The sequence below is a fragment of the Littorina saxatilis genome, linkage group LG7, assembly GCF_037325665.1.
Source record: "Littorina saxatilis isolate snail1 linkage group LG7, US_GU_Lsax_2.0, whole genome shotgun sequence".
Lineage (NCBI taxonomy): Eukaryota > Metazoa > Mollusca > Gastropoda > Littorinimorpha > Littorinidae > Littorina > Littorina saxatilis.
The window spans coordinates 38,132,572-38,141,036 of NC_090251.1; the positions used below are offsets into that span (position 1 = coordinate 38,132,572).

The following is an 8,465-nucleotide window of genomic DNA, read 5'->3' on the forward strand; positions in this document are numbered from 1 at the left end:
TTCCTTATGGACAATCTTTGGCGTCAGAGTCTCTACTCCCTTCTTTGACTTTGTTGTTTAGTGCTAGCAATTTAGGTTCTCAGTCTGCGGTCCAGCAAATGTACGGTAAGTTCTAAAATTAAACCCAGAAAAGGCTTCGAATTAACGGTTGGAAAGGTAGGTTTGAATACAGTTGCACAAATTACGTGGTGTAAGGGGAAAAAAGGAGAGTTCAGCCAGTTATAAAACAGAAAACTGGTATGACGTGTACTCTGTGACTAGATTACAGTACGCCTCCCGTAAACCATAACAGATACTGTCAGGCTTTTACACACAGTACAAACACCCTTCCATTTGAACGCTCACCGAACGGGAACATCCTAGGTGCCCTACGTAAAGAGCGAGCAATTTTTAAAGAATTAATTTTTCGGATTGTCTCCATCACAATCGGACCCTGGTGCGTTTTGGCGCTAGACCTAACTTTTAAAATCTAAATAATAAATTGACAGCTTGTTACACAAACATTCTTAAGTCATAAAAGAATTATTTTTTCATCAAGACAAGATCAGTACAATTCGAAGTTTTGAAAGTTTGAAAAAAGAAAAGCCCGGAAGCAGGGTCACGCAAGGTCGTGGTTCTCGTAGCAGACGACGGTTTATGCCTATCGCCAGTTCTTGTGAACCACATCCGTTTGTTTCGTGCATAGTCAGAGGTGCATAATAACGTGCTATTGCAGATAAGCTCACAGCGAGCCGCATTCAAATTACTAACTGACGACTGCATTGTGAAAGAGGGAAACTGGATCACATGGGTTCACGATGGCTCAGGGGTAAAATAAACCACGCAAAAATAAATTCTTTGAAAATTGCTCGCTCTTTACGGAGGGCACCTAGGATGTTCTCAAGCGGTGAGTGTTTAAATGAAAGGGTGTTTGTACTGTGTGTAAAAGCCTGACCGTTTCTGTGATGGTTTACGGGAGGCTTACTGTGCCTTTAAAGGCACTCAACTTGGCTGTCTGGCACACTTTTCGGATCAAATATTACTTTTAAAGGGGTCACGTGGCCGCCTTCCAAATAAGGCTACCCCCCCAAAAAAATCAGGTGTGGATCGCATGAGCGGTCGAAACTAGGTTTTTCGGTCCATGTTGACGGGTATACCCTGACAGAAAGCGCTGAATATCAACAACGACTACTTATACATGTAGGCTCTATTGCTTTGAAATTTTCAGAATTGTTTGCCTATATACGAGATGTACACGGGTTAACATTTTGTATCGTTACAGATATTTGTTCAGGTGTCATGCAATATTCCGGAAAATGTTTGAAAACTCGTCATAGGTTCATGGACTTAAACTGTTAAAAACCATACAAAGACGGCTAAAATTTCATATGCATATGACCATTGTTGTAAATGTGCTAGGCCTGTAAACACGCTTGATATTTTTGGGATGATTGGTGCACTAAAGCGATGGCCAGTCATGCGTGACCGCAGCATGTTTTGAGAGGCACGCAGCGATAACCGCTGTCAGTTGAAAACGGCGTGAATTCTCCGTTCATGCTTAAAGGCACAGTACGCCTCCTGTAAACCATCACAGATACTGTCAGGTTTTTACACACAGTACAACTTCCATTTGAACGCTCACCAAACGGGAACATCCTAGGTGCCCTACGTAAAGAGCGAGCAATTTTCAAAGAATTTATTTTTGCGTGGTTTATCTTACCCCTGAGCCATCGTGAACCCGTGTGATCCAGTTTCCCTTTTTCACAATGCAGTCGTCAGTTTGTAATTTGAATGGGGCTCGCTGTGAGCTTATCTGCAATAGCACGTTATGTACCTCTGACTTTTCACGAAAAAAACCGAATGTGATTCATAAGAACTCTAGCGATGGCTTTTGACTGCCTATAAACCGTCGTCTGCTACGAAAATCACGACCTTGCGTGACCCTGCTTTCGGGCTTTTCAAACTTTCAAAACTTCGAATTGTACTGATCTTGTCTTGATGAAAAAAGAATTCTTTTATGATTTAAGAATGTTTGTGTAACAAGCTGAGAATTTATTATTTAGATTTTAAAAGTTAGGTCTAGCGCCAAAACGCACCACGGTCCGAATCATTCTGATAATCATCGCTCCACGGCTATCGCCAGTTGAAGGGAAGTAACTCATTTTTGACCTGAGTTCAGGATGGGTCCGATTGAGATGGAGACAATCCGAAAAATTATTTCTTTGAAAATTGCTCGCTCTTTACGTAGGGCACCTAGGATGTTCCCGTTCGGTGAGTGTTCAAATGGAAGCGTGTTTGTACTGTGTGTAAAAGCCTGACAGTATCTGTGATGGTTTACGGGAGGCTTACTGTCCGGGCGTGATTTCCGGTATCATAACAGCCGTCCAGCACCAAAACGAGGCGCCATTGTTGTAGCAGCCCAAGTCCACGAAAATAAATTCTTTGAAAATTTCTCACGCTCGACAGAAAGCAGCCAGGATGTTCCCGTTCGGTGAGCGTTCAAATGGAAGTATGCTTGTACTGTATGTAGACGCTCGGGGAGCTCTGTGATGGTTTACGGGAGGCTTACTGTGCCTTTAAATGTGGGTGCTTAATTTGGCGCAATGATTATTTTGCTAAGTTTAAAAAGGAATGCGTTGGAAAAAGCAATTACTGAATCAAGGCGAGCGCGTATTTCTCTGAATTCGACAAACCAGATCAAACCAAACCAAATCAAACCAAAAACAAACAAGTCGCGTAAGGCGAAAATACAATATTTAGTCAAGTAGCTGTCGAACTCACAGAATGAAACTGAACGCAACGCAACGCAGCAAGACCGTATACTCGTAGCATCGTCACTCCACCGCCCGTGGCAAAGGCAGTGCCCGTGGAATTGACAAGAAGAGCGGGGTATTCGTTGCGCTTTTCTGTACCTCTCTTCGTTTTAACTTTCTGAGCGTGTTTTTAATCCAAACATATCATATCTATATGTTTTTGGAATCAGGAACCAACAAGGAATAAGATGAAAGTGTTTTTAAATTGATTTCGAAAAAAAAAATTGATAATAATTTTTATATATTTAATTTTCAGAGCTTGTTTTTAATCCGAATATAACATATTTATATGTTTTTGGAATCAGCAAATGATGGAGAATAAGATAAACGTAAATTTGGATCGTTTTATAAATTTTTATTTTTTTTTACAATTTTCCGATTTTTAATGACCAAAGTCATTAATTAATTTGTAAGCCACCAAGCTGAAATGCAATACCGAAGTCCGGGCTTTGTCGAAGATTACTTGACCAAAATTTCAACCAATTTGGTTGAAAAATGAGGGCGTGACAGTGCCGCCTCAACTTTCACGAAAAGCCGGATATGACGTCATCAAAGACATTTATCCAAAAAATGAAAAAAATGTTCGGGGATTTCATACCCATGAACTCTCATTTCAAATTTCATAAAGATCGGTCCAGTAGTTTAGTCTGAATCGCTCTACACACACACACAGACACACACACAGACACACACACAGACACACGCACATACACCACGACCCTCGTTTCGATTCCCCCTCGATGTTAAAATATTTAGTCAAAACTTGACTAAATATAAAAACGAATCCAAACCAAAGAAACTACAATGTACAGTGTTTGTCCAAACCAAGCAAAACGAAAACGAAAACGAATCAAAACATAAAACAATGTTTAAAACTAAACAAAACGATCTTCTTAATATGCAGTTATGGCGTGGCATTTACCAATTAGTAGGCCTACTCAAGGTACCTGATAAAAACGAACTGCTTTTGATAGACGGTTATAATTGTTCCTGCTCATGTGGTGCAAAATATGTGTAAACTAGTGCCCATTCCATTAAAAAAATATATATGCCAATAGCACGGACACAGACTTACCTGCGAACCAAAAGGAACTTGTAATGTCGCTATGGCAATCTTCTGATGACACTGGTGTTTCTTCGTCGCCTTTTTAATACCCGTATCCTCTCCAAGCCCTCCTCCCCTCTCCCAACACCACCACCCCTTCCGCCCACTTCCAACCCGCCCCTTCGAGGTTTTAAGTCCCCCTCTCATCACTTTGTGTGCGACCTGTTTTACAAAGCACTGACGTGCCTCGATTGCACTCTGAAGCAAGCACACCCTCCCACCCTCCTACCCTATTTTTTCGGTATTTTTACCGAACCACTGGTTTTTGATTCGTCTATTATCAGTTGATCTGACTCGGAAAGTTAGGTCACTAAAAAGTGTTGACTCATATCTTGCACTTCTAATGCCTAATTCTAAACCTTTGCAGCCTTAAAGTCACATGATTCTTGGCATAATAGGCGGTTGTTGAATCAACGTACGATTAATGCAAAATAAGTTTTTAAAAAGCACGGCTCGAAAATGTGCTAAATATATCGGATTCAGTCTACCTCGCTTTGTTTTTCTTTTTCTTTTCAAAGTACTACCAATAAGTATTAAGTATCATGTACCCACTACTAGTCATTGTGCATTTTAGTTAATGGACTGATGATGTCATTTGTATGGAGTCGACGCACGTGCGAGGATATGTATGTGTGGGAGGGGGGGGGAGGCCCGGGAGATGGAAGCTTGCTGTATGTTATGTAATGTATATATTGTGTGTGATACGTGGAAATGTGATACTATTTATTTGCATGTATGATACAGGTACAAATGTGATAATTGTAGGCTTATACTAGTGATTACTGTGTGTGATACATGAAATGTGATATGAATGCTGTTTTTATATGTTATACTCTTACTTTCTCCCAAGCGCAAGACAAATTCTTCTATGAAAATTGAAGCCAATAAAATTTGAGTTGAGTTGAGTTGAGAATATGTATCTGTTTTATTGCATTGTCTTTTGCAGCAACATCATTAGCATTGATTTACATATACACTATTATTTCACTGTTGGGCTCGATCTTGCCCTCATAGAGGGCCCCAAAGGGTTTAAAATCGTGATCGTGATTGGCGTTTTTTGACCTTTCTGTGACCGTGATTGCCAAAATTTCCATTTCTGTGATCGTGATGGGACTTTGCCTGTGATCCGTGATGACAAAAAAATCAAGTCTCGTGATCGTGATCGTCATTTGTTTTCGTGATCGTGATGGGCATTATTGCAAAGCATTTTATTTTCAACGTACATTTTTCACAGCTGTATCACTCTATGATCCTCTATTCGTCAAGGAGCCAATCCCGATTGAAGGGAAGCAACAACACATTCAGAAATATGATTTTGACAGCGATTGCTTCCCTTTAAGAGAACCAATCACACAAAAAAAGAGATCCAATCAGAAGGCAAATTGCTAAAGTCTGCCAAACTTCATCCAATGGAAGGGCTTCATGCAAAAGGTTTGAGTGCATTCAGTCAAATTCGAATTCGAAGATCAAAAATGGCGTGCAGCAGTACTGTCATCGAACTTCTGTTATATTTTGTGGATTCAAGCCAGACCAAAGCAGGCGGCGAGAATGCCTTCCTTGGTGGAAAGGTCAGGCTACGGGTCGGTCTTTCCGAAGACGAAATATCAAGATATGTTGATCTATGTTGCTCTATGACTGTTCTGAATGTAGGCAAAGATCTTGAAATTTGTTCAAGATCTTTGAGTTTGAGTGAGATCATTGACATTGTCGACATTGCCACGTCCGGCTGTCACTCGCTCAGTGTGACCTCGACTGGCTCGAGATCGAGTCTGCGTGTAGCCAAAACCGAAACTAGAAATGTGTTTTTCATCCCAGCAACGTGGACACGCTTGGCATAGATTCTAATTGTCGCTTCTTTGCATTAAGCTTGGATTTATTTTAGCGCCTGTAAACTTTAATATCAACAATGGGTTAAATTCAGAAACAATGGCGGGGAGACGTGCCAGTTTGGGTCACTTGATCCTCATGTCAAAGACGATCAAAGGCATGTTCGTTGGGGATTTTGTCAGGCATGCTACTTTTCCGGTAATTGCCGGAAATCCGATAAAGCCGTTTTCAAAATCCGGTAAAGTCAAATTTATTCCGGTGGAGTTGAAACATTTCCGCAAAAACGATCCGTGTGAATATCGCGCAACGCGACCGGGCGCCGATCTCAATGAAGCCAGCGCACAGTAGTGTTGTTTTCACCAGTTTGGAAGTGTGTTGAATGGTGGTGGGGGGAAGCTAAAATGGGATTTTTAACAAGATCACAACACTATTACAGCCCTGAAAATGATGCCCAGAATGCACCAGATTGCACAGATTTTAACCGTTTTTTGAAAAAAATTCCGGGGGGGCATGCCCCCGGACCTCGCAGGCTCAGGCTTGTGGCTTCGCCACTGGCACTGTGGCTTCTTTCAGGTAAAACCATTTTTGGCCTGTAGCATTCCTGTTTGTTTTTCAAGCCCATGAAACCAGGCGATGGTGTAGGCCTACCTCAAATTGTACGGCAAAGTTGAAAATAAAGAACCCATCACACATACATGTACTTTAATTTCAATCCACCCAATAGTTTTTGAGAAAATGGGTTTACAAGATTTAGCTCTGGAAATGTGAAATTGTGTAAGTATATATATTCATGTGTGTGAGTGAGGGTGTGGGAGTTGAATGTGTATGAGTGTCGGAGAGAGAGAGAGAGAGAGAGAGAGAGAGAGAGAGAGAGAGAGAGAGAGAGAGAGAGAGAGAGAGAGAGAGAAAGAAAGACGGCGAAAGAGAGAGAGAGAGAGAAAGAGAGAAAACAATGAAAACAACATTCTTGTTACTGATTACAAACCATGATATGAATTTCTATGTGTGTGTGAAAGAGAATTAAAAAAAATAATAATAAAAAAGTGCAACAGTTCTCACTTTGTGTTGAATAAACAATAGATCCAGAGGAGCGAATTACTGTGTGGTTGTGTTTACTTTGACACGTGCTTTCTGTACCTGCAACTTTTACCGTGACCGTGATTTGCCTCTGGTGTTCGTGATCGTGAAAACAAAAATCAAGGTAACTGTGATCGTGAAAGCTAAAATTTCCCTTCCCGTGATCGTGATGACACCCCCCCCCCCCCCTTTGGGGCCCTCCTCATATTCTTTCAATACTTTTTGATTTCGACAACACAGTCCTTCTCGTGTAAACGGCTCAAACTTGACTAAATATAAAAATGATCGACCGGCGATTGGATACAAGCTCCTGTGGCCTTCAGCGACGAAAAGGCAAGACAGAGCGTAAACAAAACCAGATAGCATGGAGAATGTACTGTTTCGAAAGACTACCCTGCACAGACAAGATATATGTATTTCATACAGGCATATATTATTGACCTCGCTGGGGTCTACCCTGCACATCGGAATAGTTGTACAATCAAACAAAAAGTTTAAATTATTCCTCGGGTGTGGTGTCATCATTTCAAACAAAAATCGAACTTGTGTTGCCCATTTGGCAATTTGAGACAGATTTGTTTGCCCGGGAGTATCCGTTTATGTTTACACGATTTAAAGCTAATGCAATAAAATTCATTCAAATGGTATGTCATCAAGAAAGAGGGTTTTCGCCCAAGAAGACGCTCTTAGGGGAAAAGGTCAAGGTCACCGTATAGAGGTACCCGCCGCCCAACCGCAGGGGCGGACGAGGGGGGGGGGTGCACAGGGTGCAGGTGCACCCCCCCTCCAGCAAAAAAAATTTTTTTTAAAATTGGAAAGCTTTTTCTATGACCATTTTTAAGTTCAAATGGCACCAGATGGCACCATTTTGTTTCTTTGGGCCAACAATTTTTACGGGGGGGGGGGGGGGGGGGCATGCCCCCGGACCCTAGCAAATTCGGGCGCTTCGCGCCCATCACATTCACTTTCGATTCAAAGTGCACCCCACCCCCCTTACAAAGCAACTGATCCGCCCCTGAACCGCCAAGCAGGGACGTCACTGGGCGTTTGGCATAATTATTTTCCATGCTGATGTCAAAAGGTAACTTGGAGAATGGAAGTGTTTTAGCTGAAAGTCAAGAGTGATTCATCTCGCCTTTTATATTTCCTGATCGGGGTTTACCGTTTCTCGTAATATGACGTTTTCCTTCTTCTTCCTGCTCTGTTTTCTAAACGTTTTCTGGTATTTCTCTTTTGTCAGGAACAGTTAAATTTAGGGCCACGCACCTCAAGTCAATCAGTTAGGACAACCCTGGCGGCAGAAAAATAAAGGGATATATCCCATGACCTCCCTTCTTTGTCTCTGTAAATGTACTCCAGGTATATTTCTTGTATTTCCATTGTTCTCTTGTTACATCTATGATGTAACTATTGCACTCTTATGACACATAAAATAGTGGATAAATATAGGGTGCACGAAATACATCATAGCTGGGTCTACTTTCTGTCGTCCTTGACATTCCAAAATGCACATGTACCTGTGGACCGGATGTGCAAGGGGTTACCTTGTCCTTGCGCGAGAGTCGTTCAGTGCTTTAGTTGAGTTTTAGTCTCGACTTGCCGAGACTATCACCACAGCATCAAAAAACAAGTCGCGTAAGGCGAAAATACAACATTTAGTCAAG

The 8,465-nt window shown here is 41.6% G+C and overlaps 1 protein-coding gene across 2 annotated transcripts in view; it reads right to left on the minus strand.

The window, feature by feature from the left end:
• The window catches only part of LOC138971400 (uncharacterized), a 42,058-nt gene extending 38,116 nt beyond the window's left edge, over positions 1-3,942 (minus strand). For both annotated transcript variants that reach the window (XM_070344126.1, XM_070344125.1), the window contains exon 1: positions 3,868-3,942. The gene's annotated coding sequence lies outside the window, so the exon portion shown is untranslated. The remainder of the gene's footprint in view (positions 1-3,867) is intronic.
• Between the last annotated feature and the right edge of the window lie 4,523 nt (positions 3,943-8,465).